Raw genomic sequence first — 26325 nt, forward strand, 5'->3', positions numbered from 1 at the left:
CTCTAAGCACAGAAGTCTTTATCCAAATGCCACCCAGGATTCCTATCTGAGGGACAGAGCCTTTTGACTCCCGTGTGGTTACGGAGAGCAGAGAAGAAATGACCACAGCTTGGGGGTTACTGAATAAAGAGGTTTCTGCTAATTAGAGGCAGGCAGTACAATCTGGTTATTGAGTCCTTCTCAAACTCAGAGCGTTTGGAACCTATGTTTAGTGAAAGCAGCACTAGATGGGGTACCGACACTTGTCACCTGCTGTGTCATTTTATTTGGATTTCTTAAATACCTTGTTGTTACTGATTTCTAATTCAATTCTATTGGCCTTCAGTTTCTCTGTTAAACAAATATTAAAACTACTACCCCCTATTGTTCACAGACTGGGATTAACTGGGAAACATGCTCAACATCCGGTGAGTACCAGGACTTGGGCAAAGGCATTACAACCATCTTCCCAGCAACCCCATGTGCTTTTCAGGGGACCTTATTTCCAATATTCATATGAGGAAGCCAAAGTTCAAAGAGGTCAGGCAACTCTCCTGAGATCACACATCCCATCAGGAAGTAAAAGAGGTGGCCTATAGTCAAGGTATAAATATTACTCTCCGTGCAAAACCCAACTCTACTAAAGATCAGTAGCAACCAGGAATGACCAACTGCCAGTTCTGAGTTTCTTGAGAAAGAATTTTATGGCAGACTCCTCTGACTCTTCCAATTCACGTTTGTCTTTCAGACCCCTGTGTTGGAGTTCCAATTCTCCTAAAATAAAAAGAAAGATGTTGGGAGGAAAGGGAGAGCAGTCCAGTTGTGTGACTCAAGCATGAAGGAGTCAGACCATGAGCCTGGCAAAATTGTGCCGTGGCAGTGACACAAAACAAAGGCAGACGGACTAGGCCAAGGGCAGGCAGGCAGGGGAGGCCTATTCCTTTCCCTTAGCAGCCAACCCATAAGCTGAAGCCACCCAGATGGTGGCAAAAATTCAGTCTTGGAACTTCTGAGGAGCCGACTAGCAGGTTAAGCATATATTCAACAGCCTCCCTGGATGGAGAAGAAAATGCTCAATGTCTGCACTGAAAAGAATGAAGAAAGAAAAGGACTGTCTCTCACATGCATAGCTGGAGCAGAAGAGAAATCCAGAAATGCATTGATTCCAACTGGGACCCCGCAGCTTTCTACATGTGATTTGCCAGCTGCCAAAACAGGATGCATTCTTTAAGGCTGCCTGAGCCCCAGCTAGTTCTAAATGATTTTCACGATACCAGCCGGTCACTTTGAGATCTGCAAAATACAGTAGTCTTGGATAATACACTTTATTCTGTCAACTCAATCGATAGGAAAGTTTCTTTGAGTGGGAATCATTTGAATATAACAGTACCAGAGATGGCATCTTTTCTGCTAGCAAAACCTCTCTGCAGGCAAATGGATGTGAACATGTTGCCTTTTAAATCGACTATTATGTTTTTAGCAACAACACTGATGATGATAATGACAAAATGGTAACAATGACAACAACAACGATAGCTAATATTTACCAAGTATTCACTGTGTGGCTGCCACAGTGCTTTTCATAGGTCATTTCATTAAATCCTTGCACCTATCACCCTACCTACAGATTCCACTGCTCTCTCCACTTCACTGGCAGGAATGGGTAGCTCTAAGTATCTTCAGCTCTTTCTGACTACAGTCTGAGCCCTGGATAAAGATCATCTCATACTGTCTAACCTCTGAGTTCCCTTCTCATTCCTTAAGCTTCCATGAATCCATCTTTCTTCCTGTATTTCTATTTTTTCCCTCACATTGCATGGGTAAATTTTTATAAACATGCCATTTCAAACAATGCTATTTTACTGTTTCTGGCTGCCCCATGACTCTTTATAGACTGCGATGCCCGACGGAGCCAGTACGTTTTAATTTTCACATTAAAAACAGAATTCCCGAGGGGAAAGAGCAGTTGATGGAAAGGTAAAACCTTTACAAGCACTCAAGGAGGCATTAAAATCCAAATTTCCAAAATATGGTAATTACGTCAAAGTTGTGACTTACTCTGGAGCCCTTGGGGACACTCATCCTGACCCATCTGTGAAAGCCATCAGCAGGCAGTAAGCCTTCTGAGGAGCAGGATTACAGCAGCCAATTTGGCCTCTAGCAAATAGGCAAGGCGGCTTCATTTAGTTTAAGTCTCACCGAGATGGTTTAAAACACTCTTTGGGAAGAGATGTGCAGGCAAAGCAAATCACAGCCTTACCAGCTGCAGATGCAGTACACGGCAGTCTATGTCTACATATTCATGGCACACTGGAGCCCTCCCCTGACTGTGCTCATACATGCATTGATATGGGAAGCAGGACTCTCTCACTGGGGAAATGATCTATGTGCCTAAGTTAGACAAGAGCCACATTTGGACCAGCGGATGGCATCACATCTGGTACGGATCGCTAACCTCGGTGTGATTTGGCCCAGCTCGGATTATTTATGGTTCATAAAAGTTCCACTGGACCCCCGCATAGTCCAAGACCACAAAACAAAAAAACATGGGATTAAAAATCTGTCTTTCATCCCAAGACCCCCATGGCAAATTAGTAATGCTATGATTGGTTTCGAGAAGCCAAGAGTGAGGATAACTAACTACAAACACTGCTTGAAGAAACCCAGCATAGAGGGCAAACCAAATCATGTGTTTCAGCCAGGCTATGCAGTCATATTCTGGAGCTCTGTCACCATTTTTAATCTGAAAGCAGTGTCTAAAATTAAACCTAAATAATTTGAGAGCCATTTCTTTACCTGGAAGTCTCAGCTAAGTCCTTGTTCCTCAGATCCCCTAATGGTTTCTGACATCACGTGCTGAAATGACTACTGTGCATAAACACAATCAGGTATTTGGTCTGTTAGCCCCCTTCCCCATATTATTATTGTTTTTTGAAGAAAGATGCACTTTTAGACAAACACTGCTTCTTCTTAAGTGCCAAGATTTAAGTGCTTCTTCAGGACCGCCTAGAGCTGTGACATAACACTTTGCAATCGAGCTTTCTAATAAGCATAGAAAAGGCAAAAGGGGTCGGAGGACTACCAAAAAATGCTACCTGGCCAAGAAAATGAAGCCCTAATATCCTCCCCCAATGCAAAGTCCCTAGATCTGGCTTTCTAAACATCCTTAGAAAAATACACTGCTGTTTAATTTGTGAATTAGAGCAAATTTCTTACCCACCTCCAGGGAGGATGAAATGCCCAGTCTCGGAGGAAGCTTCTGCCAGACCCTTGGAGCTTGTCAATTGTCAGTTCACTTTCTCCCTGGGTCTGACTTCTAAGAACGCAAGCAGGACCTCAGGCAGGCAAAGCATCGTCTCCTCAAACCCCCTTTTCAGTCTGAACCCTTCCTGTAGCTGGCAGCAGACTCAAGCCGAGCTGCTCCGCATTCCCTCGGGGAAAACAGCACTGCTGGACCCAGACCCCTGCTGGGGAATTCACCAAGCAGGGAAAAAAAAGTGTGACTTCTACTCTTCCTCTGGACCAGCCTGAGCGCTCGGGTCGCCTTCCCAAGAACCCCCCGTTTCCTCTGAACTCCCCTTCTTCACGACAGTCTGAAGGAAGAAGTCACAGACCCCAGCCTCAGCGTCACCAGCTGATCCTGAGCCAGACCCGGGGCGACTAGTCAGCTGCTCGCAGAGCCCAAGCCACTGAACCAGGAAATGTGCTGCTCGGCCAAAAAATAATAATAACTGTCGGCGGCGCTGCTGGTGGTGCCTGGGAAGTCGCTGTTGCAGTGCTTGCATCCTCCGCATGCTAATGAAGCTGTGATGTCAGCAAGTCAGTCACGGCATCTGGACGTCCCTTCCCGCTGCCCAGCACTGAGATTTATTTACATGTAAATTAGCCTTGCCTTCCAAATCAATAATCCCCAAGCCAGGGAGAGGGGAAGAAAGCCTTTGCTGGATGCAGAGGCCCAGCTACGCAAGGTCCAAATGAGCACGAAAAAGATCGCATATAAGAAGAGAGGCTTTAAAGACACATGTCTGTTTTTTCCTTCTTAAAAGCTGTGCTCTTATGTGCCAGGGATCAAATCTGGGCACAATTATCAACCTGAGCGCCTGTTTCAGATTATATGCTGTGCTAACCTAGGAGTGGAATCAGAGCGCTTTTTAAATTAAAAGCTGTGTCAAGCCTTCAAATGTGTCTCTCTTTTTTTCTCTCTCTCCTCTCTCTTCAACTTTCACTTTGGGGTGTTGCCTGCTTTTTTTTGGCCTGAGACTATGTCACCTTTGAGTTTTTGTGCACCTTGAAATAAAGCACAAGTGACCCCTTTCCTCACGTGCTTGGGTGGTGAGTTAGTCACCTGCCCTCTAACCCCTACCCCAATTCCAAGTGCATGCAGAAGAAGACAAAGCATAAACCTTCCCAGGGGCATCTGAAGACCCTTAGACCTTCAGAGAGCATTGCTTCCATCTCCTCATTTTACAGATAAGAAAATGGAGACCTAAGTAGAGAAAGGACTTTTCTAAAGTCACACCAGGATTTCAGCAAGGATCGGTCAGAACCCGCATTTCCTAGACCTCAGATAGAGCTTTTGTTGAATACCTTTGGGGTCTCCAATCTCCATTTTTTCTACACCACTAGGCAGCCCAACCAAGCAATCTGAAAGAAAGAAATCTATATATTTGGAGAGCCTTGGGTTGAAATCCTGCCTCTCCTTCCTGCTAGCAATGTGATCTTAGGCAAGTAACTTAACTTGTGGGATCTTCAATAACTGCATCTGTATCATTAAATATTTACTGAGCACATACTCTATGCCATGCACAGCTCTAAAGACTGAGTGTAAACACAGTGTCTGCTTTCGAGGAACTTATGGGCTACTGCAACTAAAGAAAGTAAAATATTGAATAGAACTACAGTGAAGATTAACACAATGTCACATACCCAATAGCTATTTCTGATATTTTGAATGAACTCAGAAGAATTCACCGAGGCATTCCAACCACTAGGCTGACCACTGTTTCTATCATCTGAGTATTTCCATGGTCATCTTTAATTGTTTAAAATCAATATTCCTTCAATGCTACCTGAGCAGTATCCTGAGTCAGGTGAGAGGTAAGAGCCAGCCAATATTCTGGACTCTATGCCTGTGATAAGGAAGCACTGCAGGCAAAAGTGAAGGGTGAGGGAAAGGTTGGGAAGGCTGGGAGGAAGGAATATTCCATCATGCACGGAAGTGTCCCCAAGGACAAAGCAGCTAGCACGGCTCCTTGCCCACTTCCCCCGCCTGGGGAACCCACTCTGATGAGCTCTGCCCTTCCAGCTGGAGTTCCTGAAGCTTCAAATGAATTTCTTTGTTGGATGTGGGGAAGTTAAATTATGTCTTTTGTTGTATGTAATTGTATTAATAATGCTTAATAACTTCTTTCAGAATGCTTCTCTCTAGTTCCCAGAAGACCTTTCATGGTGAAAATCATGAGACCTGGAATAACTTCCCACTAAGAGAAATAGAATACAGCAAATGAATAATATTCAGCCTTCAGTTTCCGTCACACAGAACTCAGAGCATGTGGGGAGGCAGATGGTTTACCCAGACCTCAATATCCTTCAAAAAGTCCATTAAGAAATCTAACAGTTTGGGGCCCCCAATGGCCAAGTGGAAGCAGTGACATTGTAACCCAGTGTAGCCACAAACAAGTCACTTTAACTTTCCATGCCTGTTTCTTCCTCTAAAAATGGGTATACTACTCTCTCAGCTACTCATGATCAGCATGGTCATATGAGAGGCAATTCACAAGTGATCAATGATGACACAAGAAGACAGGTGGAACACAGCAAGAGATTAATCTTCACCTGGAACAGATGAGACACATGATACCAACTTCATAAGAATCAACAACATTATACGGAATCTAAAATGGACTACCTGGAGTCAGACTCTGGCTCTGACCCTTGCTAGCTGTATGACTTGAGGCCTGAGGTCCCTGCCTATAACACAGGGCATGATGATGGTGCCTACCTTCATGGGGCTGCTGGGGGATTCCAACGAGAATTAATGTGAAACATTTAACACTGAGCCTAGCACATAACAAACACTCAATAAATGTTAGCTATTGGTAATATTAATAGAAGCAATCATGTTTCCACCATTAACTTCAACACAAATTAGTTAACTAACTAGTTAAAATTCAAAAAGTGGGGTGAAAGCAGGAAAGGGAAGACTGCACAATCATCTTTACTCCTAGGGCACATCTCAAAGTTCCATCTAATGTGGGTGAGCCACTGATAAGCCATTTTCCACATGGTACAACACAAATGCGCCAAATTGCTTGAATCTAGGAAAGAAAGCAGTAAAAATGACCAAAAGGTGGGCCTCCTTTTCTGAAATTATACACCAGGACAAAACAACTGTATTTTCGGGATGAATACATGCTTCATCCATTCATTTGCATATCCATTCACTCATTAAATGAGCTCCTACTATTTGCCAGTCACTATGCTAGGCTTTGGGGACAACATGGTGACCAAGATACACATGGATCCTGCCTTAAAAGAGCTTGGCAAAGACAGAGAAAATAATTAAGTAGGCAATTAGAATAGAATGGGATGTGTGTTACGGTAGGGGGTATGCACAGTCCTCAAAGGCCTAATTGCATTCAAGAGCTGGAAGGCACAAAAGCACACTGCCCGAGTCCTTCTGCCAGCACATGCTCTGTGAGCTCAGCTTGGTAATGAGAAAGCTGGATATCTACGCATCACACTTACGCAGAATATTAAAATTATAAAATCTACAGATCGTTAATTCCTCGTGATCATTATGTTCATTCTAATCAGGATTTTTAGAAAATATACTGTTAGGTATTAGACAAGGTAAGACAAAAACTACTTTGGAAATTTCAGAGACCTGATAAATAGGAACAAAATTCATATTGTTTTTCCAAAAAACAGTGAAATTTCACATTCATAACAGTAAACTTCGTGGGAGTAAGAGCAGGGAAGAACAGGCAATACGTGTGAGAAATTCAACCAAGTGTTTATTAGGGATTTGTGAAGTGGAGGACACTTGTCAGGAGACAAGGAATCAACTGCTGACCTTCAGAACTTTCTATTTAGGTGGAATGATAAGAGAGTTATAAAAATGACCATAATTGCATGCAGTATATAGGAGAAAGGACAAAAAAGACAAAATTAATTGTGGCAGAGGTGAGCTGGAATCAGGAGAAGTATGATCTGGGTCAGGCCCATGGTCAAAAACGCTTTTACATTTTTGGAATTAAAAAACAATTTGATAGCCGGGGGAAGGCCTTACTAAGCATGACACAAAATCCAGAGGATAAAAAATTTTGACTAAGGTCAAATTTTAGCTGCTAGAGAAGGTATTCCAGGGAAGAAGAAAAACATAAATAGGAATGAAAATTATAAACACAAATGCAGAATTAAAAGACATCTACACAGACACAAGACAGCAAGGCAGCATCAACATGACACTGGCAGGTAATAACAAAGAGGCAGCTTCATACATGCTAGAAAATCAAATAGTCTTTCCATTCTAGCCAGCTTTAGGCAGGATCTTGTTAGAGGATTACGGGGAAAGGTCAAGTGCATCTCTACTGATCAGGATACAGAAGGGAAGGGTAAGTGGCAGCAAGGGTGGTGGCCTCCTAGATGAAGGGCTATAATGGGGAAGACTGCAATAAACAAGTTTTAAATCTCTGTTTTTATGGGTGTAAAATAAGAAGGAAAAGAAGGCCCTCCAAAAAGAGTCCTAAATCCCTCTTTAGGTCATTTAAAATCTTCCTGGAACCTAAGGAAGATTTTTGAATACTGAGATAAGAACTGACATGGGTCACTCAGGGAAATGACAGTGTTCCCGTTTTTGGAGAACTTTAAAAAGGTAGACATCACTCATCCTAGCTCATTTAGATTACTACCTTCTGGTCTTTCTACTGAGAAATTCTAATTGCTGTAAGGGATATTACCAAAGTTTCAAACCACTTATCTAATAAGGTTTATTTCAGTTTACTTTTTCAAATGTATGCATTTGTATGTGTGCATGCAAATATTTTATTCAAGAGTAATCCAGACATTTAGATTTCAAAGTCTAATAAGATAAATGTGGGAGAGGAGGTTGAAAAAGAATTGTCATATAAGTCGGGCTAGCACAGATGATGATGCAGTAACATACGATCCTAAATGTCAATGGCTTACCACAAGAAAGTTTGATTTCTCTCTCAAGCAAAGTTGGTTGGAAGCCCAGAGGCTTTCCAGATACTCCATTCTAAGTAGTGACTCAGGGATCTGCTTTGCTTCCTTCTTGTGCCTCTGTGATCTCAGCCAATAATTTCCCAGTTACCACAACACAAAAGAGAGAAACGAAGAGCCTTTTAGGCTCCTCAGCTTAGGGATGAATGATATCATTTCTAGTGGTCAAACTAGTCCCATGACTTCACCTGCAAGGAGGCTGGGAACTGTATGCCCACAAAGAACAGCAAAAACAATGGAGGACTCCAGCAATGTCTGCCACAGATGTCCATTTTAATTTGTGCTATGTAAAGATATTAAACAAAACAAAATGCAATCTACTAAACCCTAATGTCTTTAAACAAGAGCTGTTTAACATTTAAAAAACTGATAGTCCTAAATGAATATGAGATAAAAGTTGCATCTGTTTTACCTTAGAAGGCAGAAAAAGAAAATGTTGCATATTTTAATTAACTTTCAAGCAACAACATGTAACCTGAGTAACCATATAGAAAATAAATGTTTGAAATATGTGAAGCATCTGTAATGTAGGTAAAGATGCATGAGGCACACACAAAGGTGGAGGTGCATTTGTAAAAAAGAAATGCTCAAAAGAGTTATCCTCAACAGTTTCTACCCACTTTCTAATCCATACTTATAATCTGCCTCCTGCAACAGGCAGAGTATCATCATTAAGTCCAGCAAAAAGACCTGAATTCAAATCTCGTTCTATTACCTCCTAGCAGCACGACCTAGCAGATGACAGCTACCTCACCTCTAAGCCTCAGTTTCACCACCTATAAAATGGAGATATCTCTTTATCAAAGGCTCTGGTAAGGTTAGATGAACTGAGGTATAGAAAGTACTTTGTAGAGTACCTTAGGGAATATAGTACGTGTTAAATCAATATTATTCTCCACTTGGTTTCCAAAGAAGGCAACAGGAAGGAGAGCTGCAAACATAAATGATAAAATTGTTCATGATAACATAAGGACAAGCACCCCCTCAAGCCTTCTGTCTTGTCCATTTGTGAAGATTCCATATCATAAATGCTTCTTATCCATGGACATTTCTAAATCTTGTGAAAAATCATTTGGTACACTTTAAATACAGAAAAGTGGCCTTCCTTTTTCCCTATCATCTTAGGAATCTGTCACATTTCATACATTTTAATTATTCTTGATCCCAATAATCTAACACACAAAATTTTAACACAGCCTTTTATCCTCTTTTAATTACATTAATTAAAATGAGAAATACGGACAGGCTAGACTGTGCACATCAAAATGAAGGAGTGCTAAAGATTTTGCTCCCTCTCCCCAAAAAGATTAAGGATTGCATCAATGATTTTACCAGGCATACCATTGCACATTTCTATGAAAATATTGTTAAACTGACATGATGTGCTAGCAAATGGTTTTTCTTAGACAAAGAAAGCTGCACTTATTATGGCAGGTTTTGGGAACTACTAATTTTCATTAAACAGCTGAATTGAAACTTGAATTTTCTTTATGTAAAGGACTAGGAGAACAACAAAGAATTGTACAGGGATGCTTTGGTTTTTCAGTATTTCCTAAATACAGACACTTAGGTTCCTACACATTTCTCTTGGAAGAGAACATTGGCAAAATGAATGATGTCCTAGAAAAAGGCTAAAAACTCTCTGCCTCATAAAGTAGCAAACTGGCAACAAAGATCTGCTCAAGAAAAATTATTATTACAAAATGTCACAGATGTACAAACTCACATATTGCTTTTCTAAGAAAATGAGGAGGACTGGATATACCAGACATTTTGCATATTTCATCTCATTTGGTCCTCACCAAAATCCAAAAATGTAGCATTTATTATCCCCTATCATACAAAGGAAGACACAGAGATCCTAAGGGGATAAAAGAATGATATTGGGGTCTACAGCTGAAGTTTGGTCTTGGGTAAGATGACAATGCCTATATTCCTTCCTTTAATTCAGAGGATCACAACTTTCCTCTAAAAGAAAAAAAAAAAAAGAAAAAAACAAAACAAAACAAAACAGGTGTGTTCCCATTAGGGTATGAAGTGTGAGAAATAACGTATTATTAAAAGCAGAAAAATACAGAAGTTTCCCTGGGCCACCAGATTAGATCAATTCCTTTGTATAAAGGAAGAGTACATAGTGTTGCTCTCTTAGATGTATGTCCTTTCCTTAGAACTCTCATTCTGGTTCCCAGTTCTATATCCTGGGTTAATTATTATGAGCCATCCTTGGTCAATGTTAACAATTATGTAATTAACTTCTCTCTCTTACTAACCAGACTCTACGCAGCCTATGAGCAGAGACCACACCTTTTGTGGCTCACCATTCTATTCCAAGGACCTACTGCTTTGTGGCCTGACAGCTAATGAACATTTCTTGAATGAATAAAAAGCTTGACAATGATTCTTCTAATGTAGAAGTTATAGAAAATTCAGGATTATTCCTGTAAGAATATCTCTCTGTTCATTTGCATTCCAACATACTCTTGCGATTGGGAAAGGAAAGGATGGAGTTCAGCTTGCTGAAACACTTCTTAGCTTTGTTCCAGGATGTCACATTTTCCTGCTTTCCCTCCAACCCTCTGGGTGCTCCTTCTCAGGCTCTTTGGCTGGCTCTTGCTCATCTCATCTCCTTGACAGCTTAATGCTGGAGAACCGCAGCTCAGTCCTGGGACTCCAGGATATCTGCATTTGCTTCTCTGGTCTGGGGTAGGGTCTTAAACACATCTTTAGGCTGGTGACTCAAGGCCAGACCTCTTCCATGATCTCAAGACCACCTGCTTATTTCACATCTCCATCTCTTAATTCTCAGTTGAGTCCACACCATAAACCCCACAATCTGCTCCATCTGTAATCTTTGCCATCTCAGTAAACGGCAACTCCATATTCCCAATGGATGAGAACAAATACCTTTGAGCCATCCTTCACCCCTGACATCTAATCCAGAGGAGGTTGGCAAACTATATCTCACAGGCCAAATTTGGTTTGCTTCAGGTTTATGCAAATTGTTTTATTGGAACACAATCATGACCATTCGTTATGTGCTATCTATGGCAGCATTCATGCCACAATATTCACTGTAACAGAGAATGTAGAGCCTGCAAAGCCTAATACATTTCCTCTCTGGTCCTTGACTGAAAATTTTCCAGCCCTTGGCAAATCCTGCTAGCTCTACTGTCAAAATATACACAGGATCTGACATCTTTCCTCCACCTTCACTATTATCACACTGGTCCATGCCACTGCCATCTCTCTCCTGGATGAAGTTCCAAGTCACCATCAACTTTTGCCTCCTACCTGGTCTAGTATTCCTCCCCTTTAGTCTATTCACAAAACTGCAGTCACAACGATTCTCTGAAAACAAACATTAGAGTATGCCAAGCTTCTACTCAAGACTACATTGGTGATGCTGCTCATCTCAGAATAAGTCCCTGGAGATCTAGGTCCTATCTCTTCTCTGACACTATGTCCTGCTACTCTCTTCCTTCTTGTCACATGAAAACTGGTCCTCAAACATGCCAGGCACGTGTGTGCCTCCTGGTCTTTGCACTTGTCTATTTCCTCCTGCAGACAGTCATGTGGCTTGCTCTGTTACCATTTCAAATCTAATGTCACCTTGGTGAGGTCTAGGTCTTTCCATCCTATCTGAGATTGTCATCCCTCCTGCATCTTCCTAACATGACCAAACCGTTCCCTACTTTATTTTTCTCCTTAGATTCTTTTAAGAAGAGTTATACTGAGGCATAACTAATATATCATACAGTTCACCCATTTAAGTATATTCATAGGGTTTTTCAACCATCACCACAATCTAACTTTAAAACTTTCTTCAACCCAAGAAGAAATCCTCTAGTAAGCAGTAATTACTTCCCACTTGCCCCACTGCTCCAGGCCTAGGCAAACACTCTATTTTCTGTCTCTACAGAGTTGCCTATTATTGACATTTTATATTGGTGGAATCATATAATGTGTGGCCCTTGGTGCCTGGTTTCTTTTACTTACTATATTTTTGGTTCATCCTGTAGCTTATATCAGAATTTCATTTTTTAAATGGTGGAGTAATATTTCACTGTACTGATACACATCGTATTCATCTATTCATCAGTTGATGAATATTTGATTTGTTTCCACTCTTTACTGTTATGAATAATGCTACTATGAACATTCATGTATAAGTTTTTGAGGGGGTGCATATTTTTTATGTTTTCGTGGATACATACCTAGTAGTGGGATTGCTGGGTCATATAACTCTACATTTAACATTTCATAGAAAAACCAAGCAGTTTTTCAAAGTGCTACCCCAATTTCATATTCTCACTAGTGATATCTGAAGGTTCCCATGTCTTTATATCTTCACCAAAACTTGTTACTGTCTTTTTTATTACAGTCATCCTAGGGGATATGAGGTAGTATCTCATAGTGGTTTTGATGTGCATTTGCTTAATTGTTCATAATGTTAAACGTCTTTTCATATGTGTGTTGTCTATCTGCATACCTTCTTTGGAGAAATGTATATTCAATTTTTTTAAAAAATTGGGCATATATGTTTTAAAACTACTGAGTTGTAAAAGTTCCTTGTATATTCTGGGAACATGTCCCTTATTAGATATGTGATTTATAACTATTTTCTCCCATCGTGTAGAGGTATATTCTCAAAGAAAGAGCATTCTTCTAGGTCTCTGCCAGAACTACAAAATCAACTGTGGTTCCCTTGTATGTGATGAGTTGTTTTCTCTTGCTGTTTTCTAGATTTTCTGTTTGTCTTTCAACATTTTGATTACGAGGTGTTTGAATATGAATCTCTTTGAGCTTACCTACTTGGAGTACTTTGGCTTCTTTGATGTGTAGACTAACATTTTTCATGAGATTTGGGAAGTCTTCCACCATTATTTCCTCAAATATTTTTTCAGCTCCTTTTTCTCTCTTCTTTCCTACTGGTCCCAGTAAGCATATGCAGGTGTGTTTAATGGTATCCCACATTTCTTAGAAGCTCTGTTCATTTATTTTCACTCTCTTTTCTCTGTTCTTCAGAGTACACAATGTTTACTGACCTATCTTCAAATTTGCCAATTTTTTCTTCTACTAGATTAAATCTACTGTTGAATCCCTCTAGTGAATTTTTCATTTTGGTTATTATACTTTCAACCCAAAATTTTCATTTGTATAATTCTTTTCTAACAATTTCTTTTCAATGATATTCTTTACTTGATGAGATGCTGTCATCATGCCTTCTTTTAATTGTTTAGACAGTTTCATGTAGTTCTTTGAACACATTTATAACTTTTGCTTTAAAGTCTTTGCCTGCTAGCTCCAACATTTGGACCCTCTCACAGGCAGTTTTCTTCCTGTGTACAGGTCACACTTTTTTGTTTCTTTGCATGTCTCAAAACATTTTGTTGAAAACCGGACATTGTAGATACTGTATTATAGCAATTCTGGATACTGACTGTGCAACATCACCCTGCCCCTCTGCTGGAGCTTTTTGTTGCTGTTTGCTTATCTGTCTAGTGACTGGGTAGATGAGTTGAGTGAAGTCTTTCCCTGGCAATGTACAGCTTCTGATGTTGCTCCTTGGAGAGCCTGAGCTCTGTTTTCCTATTGGTATCACACCCAACTGTTAACCTCTACTGATTGCTAGCTGATTGTTCTATTGTTTCCACAATTCCTTTTGGCATAAATTATTCCACAGTCTAATCTGATGAAAGCTGGGCTCCTTTGCAAGGGTAGGGTGTTGCCAGTCTTTGAGGCTGCCCCTCCCAGAGTGAAAGCATAGCCCTGGACTAGGAGCTAGGTGGAGAAAGAGCACCATCTGTTTGGCTGAACACACTTAGAGTAGAGTTTCCATCACGCTGATCTGTGTTGTGTGTGGTGGGGAGTGAGGGGCAGTATGTGGCAGGGATACATGGAGATGAGAGAGTCATGGTTAAAATGCCACAGACTTGCAGTGTTCTTACTAAGATTTTGATTTTCTTGTGTTTTTCCATTTCCTGTATACCCTTGGGACAATTTCCAGAAAACTTAAATGGTTGCTTATATTTTAAAATAATTTTCAGCAAATAATTGTTTTGCTGATTAAAGAGTCTACCATGCTCCTCACACTGCCATACTGGAAGTTGATGCCTAACACTTAGCACACTTAGATCACTATATGTTTTACTTGTTTATGCTGCTTTATGTCAGTTTTATTCTTCCCTCTATCCCCAGGGCCCAGAAAAATGCCTGGCACATAGTAGGCCCTCAATAAAAGGCCTACTATTCAGTGAATAAAGAAATGAATGAAGAAATGCCATGACTCGCAGTCTATCCTACGTACACCATAGCAAACCATAAACTGCCACAGGTGATGTTCTTTATCCACGGTTATGACAATTACTAACCCAAGCTAATCACAGCACAGGGTCACTGTTACACCTGTGAATATCACCAGCCAGGTGACTGACTGAAAAAAGAGAATGAGGAATGCAGCTACAGCATACATATCCCTCAAACCATTGAACTGGATTCTAGCTCTGTTCCTTCTAATCTTAAATATTCCGCAAGACCTATAAATAACTTGCTATAAAGGACATCTTATTTACATTGCTTTGAAAGAAAGTCCTGCTAAAATGGAATGCACCCTGGTATTAGAATTAAGAAGTCTGTATTTGATTCTTGGGCTATGGCTCTTGCTGTCTGTGTGATATTGGACAAGTTATTTAACCTCTCTGCTCTTCAGAATCCTCATCTGAAAAACGTGAATGATGGTGACAACTGCAATATCTTCACAAAGCACTTTGTATGGTGTCAAATACTCCAGGAGTGCTCAGTAAGTGTAAGGTACTATTATTAGCTGCCAAACAGTAATCACAGATCTGCCTACTTATGCTCAGGTGATCTGTGCAGCTAGTGAAACGGGATAGTTCCCTTAACTCCTTTACAGGACTCATGAAAGGGTTGGCTCATTTACTCAGCCCACAGCTCTCAACCCCTCACAGGAAGGGGAGCACACAGGTGAGTGGGTTCAGAGGCCAGGACAAGCACTTCTGGGCAACCAGCAGGAGCAGAACTCCGTGTAGGCCTGTGGCAGTGTTTGGGGATCGTCTATGAGCCTCAGAGCTCCAGAGGGTATGTGTTACAGTCTGCTCTTGTAGTTTTGCCATTTGTGGATGGCTTAAGTGGTAGCTCAGGGGAGGGTCAGTGTGACAGCCTTTTGCGCTTGCACCTAGGTCCTTGTCTGGGGTCCAGGAGGAATGAGGTTGCACAAATGAATTGAAGACAGTAAATGTGGAGGATTTTACTGCCAATGAAAGTGGCTGTTAATGGGAAAGGAGATTGAGTGGGAAGGTAGTCTTCCCCTGGAGTTTGGCTGCTCCTGGCCAAACTCTTCTCTGAGGTCCCGCCAAAAAGCCATCCCTCTGAAATCAAGCAGATTCTCTCTGACATTCAGCTCCTTCTCTTCCCTCTTTCCCTGCCTCTCTGCCACTCCACCTCTCTGCCCTGCTCCTCTGCCAGTGGAGCCTGGAGTTTTTATGCGCATAGGATGAGGGGCGGGGCAGGCCAGGTTAGTTTTGGAAAAGGCAACATTTGGGCGGGAAAACAGGAATGCATATTCTCACTTTGGGCCACGTGTCCAGGCTTCGGTGTAGGGCTTCACCAGGGACCACACTCTTTTCTGCCCAGCATTTCCCTGCCTCCTGTCTCTATCATAAGGAGACAGTGGCCATGAAGGTAAATTCTGTGTGATGGATTGTGCAAAAGTTACCTTCCTAGAACTGCAGAACTAAGTCCTCCTGGCTTGCCAGGTTGAGAAAAAGCCCCTTTCTTGTTTGTCTGTCCATCATTCTCCTCCTGCAAGTCTGTCTTTCACTCTTCCACCCCTAGGCCAACTCAAACCCTATGAGAGGTGGCTGGGAATTCTGCCTGAGGACTGTCACCTTTCCTCAGGGCAGGAAGTTCAGTGGACAAGACCATCATTTTGAAAATGGCCTTGCCGCCACCATCTTGATCAGTGGATGACCCAGACCAAAGCAGAGTCCAAACTGTAAGAAGCAGGTATTGGAACCTGAAACAGTTGAAACGAGCAGAGGAGATGGTTAGTTATGTGCCACAATGTGCTTCCTTTGAGAAAACTTGGTAGTATTAGGACTAACATGTAAGGGTCTGAAACACCAAGACAGCCACTGTCTGGAAGAGGGAGAAAGGGTTCCCTGTTGCCAGGGACCTCCGGATAACAGGCACTGTGTCAGGCAGGAGGTGGGCTAAGGCAAATTCTGTCCCTACTTCTTCTTATTAGCTGTGTGAATTGAGACAAGTCACTTTCTTTCTCTGAGTCTCATCTATGAATCTCTGCCACATGGGTTTTCTGAATAATATGAGGTAATGCAGGTAAAACTGCCAAGTACACAGCAGATGCTTAATAAATGTTCATCAAGTCTGAGTGTAAGCACACCATCAATTGTGCTCTGCACAGTGAGGGCTTCTGAAGCCCTCCGATTTGAGTGGACACCAATCAGGCCACCCAACCCAAGCCCATGGAGACCCTGACAGCCAGGGCAGTTTTCTGGCTGCCTGTTTATTCTTCTAGCTCCCTGAGATGCCACAGCAAGCAGGAGCCCCGCTGGTGCATCCTCAGGGTCACCAGGGGACAGGCCCAGATGGATGTCAGAGCAGACTGCCTTGGTGAATTATTTAGCACCCCTCCTCTGAGGGGGCCAGGCAGCACCTCACAGCCAGCTCCACACACACACCGCGAGGTAGCAGCCTCTGACTCATCCGTCAGGCACCACATTCCTCTTCCCTTAAATGGAGCATACAGAGCCCTGCTGAGGGGTGGGGGGCTGGCAGCATCTTCTCTGCTCTACTCATTACAGCTGGGGCAGCTGTGGAAGGAAGAGCTGTTAGGAGTGTGGCCAAAATGAAGATACACAGAGGAGGTTCAGCTAGATGGGATGAGGGGAGACATATTCTGGCAATAAGAAACACCAGGAATGAAAGAAAGTTACAGTCAGCCAGTGGCTGGGGATAGCTGCCGGGGGAACAAGGAGATGCTTCCTGGTGGGATCTTTTGGCAGAGCCAAATCTGAGCCACCAGGTGCTATCCACAGACACTCGGAAGGCTCGGAAGGCAGCAATCCTTTGGGAATCTCCAACTAAGATAATTGCTATCAGGCGCTCCCAGCCACAGAGACAAGGGAGGGGAGATGATTTATAAGCCAGATTTGTAGGTGACATTTACTGCATACAAAAATTGAATTCAATCTTTACAGTAACCCTTCAAGGTTATAACTACAGTTCCTTATCATAGATAAGAAAACTGAGGCTGAGAGAAATCAAAAAAATTACTGAGTGTAAGCATCCATTTAATTTCTGAACCGATTTCCTTTTTCTTTTATTTATTACTGTTCTTAAATTTCCCATTTAGGTCTGGGTGCTGTGGCTCATGCCTGTAATCCCAGTACATTGGGAGGCCAAGGCAGGTATATTGCTTGAGCCCAGGAGTTTGAGACCAGCTGGGCAACATGGCAAAACCCCATCTCTACCAAAAAAAAAAAAAAATTAGCCCAGTATGGTGGCATGTGCCTGCTACCTATTTGGGGGGCTAAGACAAGAGGACTGCCCGAGCCTGGGAGGTCAAGGCTGCAGCAAGCTGTGTCCACACTATGGCACTCCAGCCTGTGCGACAGAGACCCCGTCACAATAAATAAATAAAATTTCCATTGAACCTGCTGAATCTGTTCTTTCCATTCCATCCTAGTTTTGAGTCGAACCTGATATAAGGGACACTTGGGTTTGGCCAGTTACATGGGGAGGCCATGATGCCACCCAGAGACTGACCAGGCCAAGGAAAACTGTTGGAAGAACAGGTACTCCAGGACTCATCAAGTTTCTTGTGTTTGTCAGTGAATGAAGGATTAACCAGCTATAGCCCCTTTGCATAGCAACACCAACGATAGGAAATACTGAATATTTTATGTATAGTTAATGCCTCTTTGCAGGCTAAATGAAGTTGGGCCCGAATAGAGCCCAAGGGATACTCTTCGAATTTAGGAAATATAGGAACTCTGCAGGATTCTGGGGATCCACAGAATTCTTTGCTTAATGTGCCTGTATGGGCTATGAAATGCCTCAGTGGATCGGTCCCTGGGGCCTACAGAATTAATGCCTCTCCTCTGGGCAACTTAGTCGCTTGCTTGGTAGGCCAGGTGCTTTGAGATATCCCCTACAGCATGGAGTATCTGAGCCAGCAGTTCTCACAACATGATCCTGGACCAGCAGCTTCAGTATCACGAGGGAACTTGTTTAAAATGTGGATTCTCAGGCCCTACCCAAACCTACCAAATCTGTAACTCTGAGTATGGAGTCTGGTCATTTTAGTTTTCACAAGCTCTCCAGGAGATCAGGCACGCAGGTTTCATTTAGACAAGCAATGGTCTAAATAATACCCAACAACTGCTTTTGAGAGCCAAGAGGAGGAAGGCATGAGCAAAGGCAGAGGCTAGAGGAGCCTGTGAGGGTCCAGGATGGGCAGTTGGTGGCCTGCAGCTGGAATTTGGCCCACATATGTGTACTACTGGGTCGACACCAGAGGTCGAGAAATGCTGTAAAGGGCCAAGTGGTATATATGTTAAGCTCTGAAGGCCCTTCAGTCTCTGTTATGACTACTCAACTCTGCTGTCATAGTGTGACAGCTGTCACAGACAGTACACAAACAAATGGGTGGGGTTATACTCCAATAAAGCTTTATCAAAACAGGTGTCTGCAAGTTGTAGGTTCCCAACTCTACACCTATACAATGGCTTCTCTTAAGACAATGACAGCAACAACTACCTCTGGATACACTGACCTCGAGCTCCTGGGAGGCAGCCACTAGCTGGGGCTGACTGGTACAACCCTCTTTTAGTGGGGACACATTCTATGCTTTTCCATAGTCCCCAGTTCTTCTCTCTGAAACACCAGGGCAGAGAGTCAGTTCACATTTATTATCCTGCTCATTTCTTATTCATCTATGTATATGGACATAAATGCATGTGTGCATACACATACATGTATATATGTAACATGTTTATGTACTTATGTGTGCATGTATGTATATTTTAACACCTACTGGCTTTCAGTATTCTATACTATACGGATCCCACCCTCTCACCTCAATTATTTCTAAAGTGTTTTAATAATACCATGGTATGAAGCCTGGTTTAGAATTCAGGGATGAGGGCCACAGCTCTTGATCTGTCCTTGACTTTGCAACTTGAGCAAGACCTTGACCATCTCAGAAGCTGTTTCTTCCTGTGTCCAGCTGTAGAAATCATCCCTCATTTGCCTCCTTCATAGGACTGCTGTGACAGCACGTGAGAAGTACTGTCTGGGAAGGCAACACAGAAGGGTCTGATTATCAGTGGCCCCAATTATGCCTTCAGCATTGGCCAAAGCAAGGGAAAAGGTTTTATTGTGTTTTGTTTTCTTACACCAGCTATCTAAACACATCCTGAAATTAAAATGGATAATAGTCTACCACATTAGTCCTCTCATTCTCCACCTCATACCCTGCAAATGAGATCGTGGAGAGAAATTCCTCCATGTACATTATTTTGCTCAGATTAGCTGAAGGGTTCTTTGCGAAGCTCGGGATGTCAGGTGTGCCTTCTAATTATCTTTTCTCTTCTGCAAGCAACTTAAGGGATCAGAGGTCTTATTTGGAGCCTTCCACCTTCATCCCGTTCTTCTTTTCTCTTCTTCTGTTCCCACACTAACCAAATAAATAAATAATGTGCATATAATAATAATGATCTTTTTCTCAAAGAAGGAAAGGGCATATTTAATGTTACATTCTTGAGTCTAGCTGGAACCTTGCATTTTAACTTACATTTCATGAACTAAGTGTAGCATATCCAACTGCACGTTTTCCTTGAGAGTCTTTCTATGAAGGAAATTCTTCCACCTAATCACTTCCCAACCCCCTTTCCTCAACTTACATCCTCTTTCCCTCCCTGTATACTCCAGAAAAGGTATTTTAAAGGAAAATACATAAATCTTCAGCTTATCTGGGTGGTATGCTCAACAAAGAATCACAAAGATTGTTTGATCGGTTACACAAGTTAATTTTCCATTTACATTATAGAGCAACAATTTATTCTACAATAAAACTAGCCAACCCTGAGAGTCCACTTCAGTGGATGCCTTGGCCAGGGGCCAAGATTCCTGGATTCTTTTGCTTCTAATGCTCCTCCCCCGACACTCGCATTGGGCCATCATTGCTTTACAGCTGCTTGTCTTTGGGTACACTTTACCCACTCCAGCTCCTGTGTGTCCGAGACACTGAGCATCAATCTGTGAATGACAATCTGTGCACCCTGCCAGCCTTAATGCTAGGGCTAAGAGCATACCTGGACATCTGTAAGAGGAGCACAGTCTGACTGAGATATACACAAAAGGAAAGAGAGGCACTGCTGAAAGAAAATAACTATTTATTGAGCACTTACTATAGCTTAGTCATCCCAAGATAGGGAATAATAATTTCCATTTGAGAGATGAGAAACAGGAGGCCTAAGAGTTTAAGTGATGACCCCAAAGAAAAACAGAAACTGAGAGAACAGGGATTTGGATTTAGGTCTGTCTTATACCAAAACCTGTGGCTCTTAAATAAAACCATGTACTGAGAGTAGGACTATGATGTGCATGTGTGCAAAAGCTCTTAAAACAGGAATGTTATCCCTTGAAGACAGCTTTAAAAAATAATCGTCTTTGGACAATAGAAAGCAGAAAGTTTCAATGATGTACCTATTTTTTTTTTACTGGGCCTAGAGCAGCAGTTCTCAACCTTGACATGATGGACAATTTGTGCCCATTTCTTTGTTGTTCAAGGCTGTGCCACGTATTGTGTGGTGTTCAGCAGTACCCATGACCTATATCCACAAGATGCCACTAGCCACCCTCTCCCCAGCCATGAAAACCAAATATGTCTCCAGAAACTGCCAAATGTTCTCAACAGACAAAACTGCCCCCCTTGGGAACCAGTGCTCTAGAATCATTTTAGAAATCCTATCTTGTCACATGCTACTTTGGGGTTCATATAAGGTAGAGAATGAGAACAAAGATTCTGGTATCAATCATAGCTGAGTAGAAATCTCAGCTCTGTCACTTACTCGCTGTGTGAATTATTCAACCTCTTTGAGCCTTTCAGTGTAAAATGGGGACAGATAATAGTATTCTGAGGATTAAAAGAGATTATGCAGATGAAGCCCTTAGCAGAGTGCCTGACACACAGTAATAGTGCTATAATAATGTCAGTTATGATTATTAAGAAAAACAGATGTTAGAAGGTGTCAGATTTAATCACTTCATCTCAGAGATGAGTAAACTGAGGCTCAGAAACAAGATTAATTTTGGTTAGGACCCAGTCTCCTTCTTCAGGAAATATACATATTTGATCACTGTTCTCAATGCCCTGTCTCATTTCACCTCAAAAAAATGTATCTGTGAGCCTCCTAGTATGTTATTTCTATACTACTCATGCTCTTTCATCTCATAATGGTTAGTATTCCAATTTGTGGCAGCCAAATTATGGAATGGGAAGAGTTGTATCTTTCAGGGAAGACCTATCACTCATTTGATGCCATGATGAATCAAAGACAATAGAAAAACTAACAGGATGAATAGAAATGTGAACTTGCATGGAATCACAGCAGTGGCTCAGAGCAACCCTTACAGCATTTGGGAAGTTACAGTATTTTGGCCTTGATATTCTGCCGAAATCAACCACAGTCCTGGAACACCTTATGTTTAATTTTGCTCAGTGAAAATGTCTGTGCTGCCAAGGCTGGATACCCTGGAATCTCAGTTCAAATGCAAAAACACCATCTTGACATGCTCCAGTCTATATCCTTGTGTCTTATCATTTTCAGTGAGGATATCAGATGAGCTAATTGGCAGAGGGAGATACATAGTGACTGATGCAATAATTAGTTTATCACTTGAAAATGCCGGGTTAATTATCAAGTTATATTTTAAAAAGGAGCTCTCCCTGGCCAGGGCTGACGTTCATTCCCCTTGGATTTAGTGGACATATACTAGACATTCTGATGCTGGTCACTAGGTGATGATGATAAAAGGAGAAACTATAGACCTAGAGGAGAAACAGTAAATGACTGGTGCGTGCGTGCGTGCGTGTGTGCATGCGTGCTGTGTGCACACCTGTGTGTGACAGAGAGAGGGAGGGAGAGAGAGAAAGAGAAAGAGAGAGAAAATAAGAACGGATATATTCATACACGTCACAAAACACAACTTAGCATGAACTAGGCTTCATTTGGTCATCAAGATGTAGCAGAAATATAGCACAGTAATTGGTTCAAATGCCTCATAGCCCAAAAAAGAACAGTATTATTACATATACAATACATAGGTATGAGTCTACTGTGGTTGTGGGTGGACTAATGGTTCATTCGGTGTGTCATAGCACACAAGAATGTACCCTGAATCTTTCAACCAGGCTGCCAAGTTTTGATCCGTGTGTGTAAATTATTTTTTCAGTCATAGATGTGTGCCATAACATTGCTACCAACCTAAAAAATGTGGAAATAAGTTACTTAGCCACTTGGTGTCTATAGGGTAAATTATTACTCATAAGAGGTAAGAGGCTCAGAAAATTCAAGTCAATTTTTCTAAGAGAAAAAAATGTGTGTTCACTGGATAATGCTAGAATTTTTTTTTTCCATTTTTCCAAAACTTGATTTAAAAAGAAAAAATAAAGCTCAACTCCAATCCCTTAAAATGTCCTGCCAAAAATTCCAGTGTTTGAAGGTCTTCCACAACAAAAAACGTTAGACGGGTGAGATCAGGAAGAACTGAAAAGCTATCTCTGAGAGAATATGAGGTTTCTAAGGCTGGGGAAACTGGGAAATACTGGATTAGAAGTCTTTTTTTGTAGTCATGGCTATCTCAATGCTAGTGGTCCTCACCTCTCACTCTCATCTTTCCACTTTTACATGGAGCATTCAGAGTACTCTGAAACCCATATTCTACACGTAGATTGCTGCTTTTATTTAGAATCAGTGTCCATCCTCATATGAACAGAAGATCTTAAAGGAAAATGATAACCTTGAAGAGGTAACATATGTTCCAACAGACTTTTAGGAGGTTGCACTGAGCACTTCTGGGGCTTTTGACCAGGCAATGTAAGTATTCCTGTCTGGGCTAACCATTCAAATCCAGAGAGGTGTGGGGGAGGATTCCTTTGTTGGTAGCAATGGATGATTCCTGAGAAAGTTTTAAATCCAATGTAATGGGCAGCTAAGGATTGTTCAGCTGAAGATTCAGGGTTTGAAGTCTACATTTAGTCTCAGAGCTTTTAGGTTTAAAAGAAGGCAGGAGTGAAAGGACCAGATATCTGAATAACAATTTGTGCTCTCAATTTGCCAATCACCTATTTATTTCTGCAAAGATGGGGTTCTCTCTTATTAAATGACAGTTCACTGAGACTCTTCTAATTGGTTTGAGTTCTCCTGAATATCACTTAAAAACTACTGGTATGTTGGCTCACACACATAATCCCAGCACTTTGGGAGGCCAAGGCAGGTGGATCACTTGAGGCCAGGAGTTCGAGACCAGCCTGGTCAACACAGCAAAACCCTGTCTCTCCAAAAAATATAAAAATGAGCCCGGTGGGGTGGTGCATGTTTGTAGTCCCAGCTACTTGAGAGGCTGAAGCAGGAGAATAGCTTGAACCTGGGAGGTGGAGGTTGCAGCAAGATCATGCCACTGCACTTCAGCCTGGGTGACAAAGCAAGAATATGTCTCAAAAAAAAAAAAAAAAAAAAAAAGTCCATTCTATGTACACCTCTCTTCCTTGGAAAGCCTCATTGCCATAGTTATCATTTCAAAACATTGTCCAAGGGATCTTGATGATGCTATTAAAAACAAAGACCTGAAGTTGGAAAAAACTTTAGTGATCTTCTCAGATAAACCTGACCCAAACTGCAGCACCCCCCTAACCCTACCTTCCAACATAAGAATAAAATTCTCTTTTCTTTCTTTTTGATCTTCGTATTTCCCTATTTGATAATGCCTGTGGCCTGGGTTCAGTTAGATCAGTGTTTCTAAAATTTTAGAAGTTTTTAAAACTGTAATGTGCAACAGAATCATCTGGAGGGCTTATTAAACACAGACACTGGGCCCCGGGCCCAAACCCCAGTGGGTTTTTCAGTGGGTCTGAGGTGGGTGGAGCCGACATTTTGCATTTCTAACAAGTTTCCAGGTGCTGGTAAAACTGATGTGGCTGATACGGGGATCACACTCTGAAGAACATTAAATTAGATGTTTAAGCATGAAAGGTTAAGATATGTCTAAAGATCGAGGTCCAGTTCACAGTCAAAGTTTTAGTTTCCTACACTACACATCTGCCTTCATTTCAAAAGTTCTTGGTAGAAAGTACCCTCATAAAGGTCTCTGGTTCCCTGGACTACCCTGCCTTCCAGTATACTGAGGAATCCTAGAGAAGGAGGGGGCATGATGTAGACACATTCATTCATCCCAGGGTTCAGCAATACTTATTCACAGGAAGCTCTGAAATACAGCCTCCATGGTTCAATCTGAAGTTCATTTTGTAAAAATCACATGTAAGCATTTCATTTTGTAGATGAAAATCCTGCACCAAAACAGGTCATGGCACTTGTCCAAAGCCAGGATGCTGGTAGCAACTGGCAGAGTTGCCCCTAGAATCCAGGCTTCTTGCCTGGTCCACTTCTAGTAAAGAGTCCTCTAACAGGCCAGGCTCCCTGATCAGATGTCACATTTTAATCATCTATATCATATATTTTCCTCATTTGAACAGAAGACTCCTAAAATATAGCTCGATAATAACAGCTATTACTATGCATGCATTTTAATGTGAACAAAAGGTATCAGTGAGGTTTTTTTTTTTTTTTTTTAAGCATCACCATCCTATTTATACTACCTTTCCATGTATTTATAGGTTACAGATTACCCTTAAGCATTCTGATCTTAAAAGAGTAACCAACACTCTAAATGACTATTATTCTCAGGGGATAAAGACAATTCATTTTGTAATCTTTTTGTCTTACATCATACATAACCTCTTGTATCTTACTGAATCAGGCTTTAATTGTAGGTGGATTCTTTTGAATCCATTGTTTAGCTGTACAAAATTTTTTTAGCAATTAGGAGCAAGGCAAAATGTTCCTTCCCCTTACTTAATGAGACATTATTTCAAAAGAAGGAGTGCAAAGATTGAAGTACTATAGATCATAACTTAACCTGGCCTATGACTATGACATATGAGAAAGTTAACTATCCCCACCCCCCACCAAAGTTTCTTTAGCAATGCACTGAGATACAAAGACTTCATGACAACTTAAATTGTTTCTTAATGGAAAAATTAATTTATTTAGAAATTATAGCATGGAATTTCATTTTCTAATGGGCCTCAAACACAAGTGGCTGTAAAAAGTCATTTTGAGATCAAAATGACTTTGGGTCTGGACTGGTTTTTGCCAGCTTGTTACCAGCTAAGAAATCAGCCATTTATTCCTTAGATGGGTCAGAAAAACTAATATCCTTCCCATGCTGGGCTCATCCCAATCCACAAAACGTTAAAATCCAACCACCCTCTATAAAACTTATATAACTGAAACTTTACTTGATGAAAATTTTTGCAGGAGAAAGTTGAATACATAAGGTTTCAGTTTTAAAAAGGCAGCCCACTATCTCACCAGATGAAAATGTAAATGCATATTAGAAATAATTCACTCAACATTAGTTAATTTTTGTGAGTCATTCTCACTAACTTCTTGCTAATGATCTGTCTTGGCAGTGAATGGTTCCATCTAAACTCCTCTTCAATGCTCCTTTATTCATTTCAAGGAAAGCATTTAATAATGGGCAAATGGCAAATAATTAGGCAAAACACCAAAAACTTGCCAGTCAACTCCACAGAGAAATTGCCTCCTTTCCCCAATAAGTTTCCAATGAGAAAGGATCAGAGAGTTCATTAATGTGTAACCAGCCTGCAGATTCCGGGACACCCACACATGCAGTAAGTTGCAGGCTAATGATTAAAGTCCACCTCATAAACCAAAAAAGGTCAACCTTTCTAGCTGTCAAGAAGGTGGTGACTTG

At 41.5% G+C, this 26325-nt stretch overlaps 1 protein-coding gene across 5 annotated transcripts in view; it reads right to left on the reverse strand.

Annotated features, from left to right (window-relative positions):
• The window catches only part of PRICKLE2 (prickle planar cell polarity protein 2), a 365346-nt gene that overhangs the window by 134745 nt on the left and 204276 nt on the right, over positions 1-26325 (reverse strand). The window contains exon 1 of one of the 5 annotated variants that reach the window (XM_032290398.1): positions 3200-4685. The exons of 3 other annotated variants lie outside the window; for them this stretch is intronic. The gene's annotated coding sequence lies outside the window, so the exon portion shown is untranslated. One more of the 5 variants, XM_032290400.1, reaches the window with a different exon arrangement.

Source organism: Sapajus apella, unplaced genomic scaffold, assembly GCF_009761245.1.
Source record: "Sapajus apella isolate SASKATOON/1434 unplaced genomic scaffold, GSC_monkey_1.0 scaffold23, whole genome shotgun sequence".
NCBI lineage: Eukaryota > Metazoa > Chordata > Mammalia > Primates > Cebidae > Sapajus > Sapajus apella.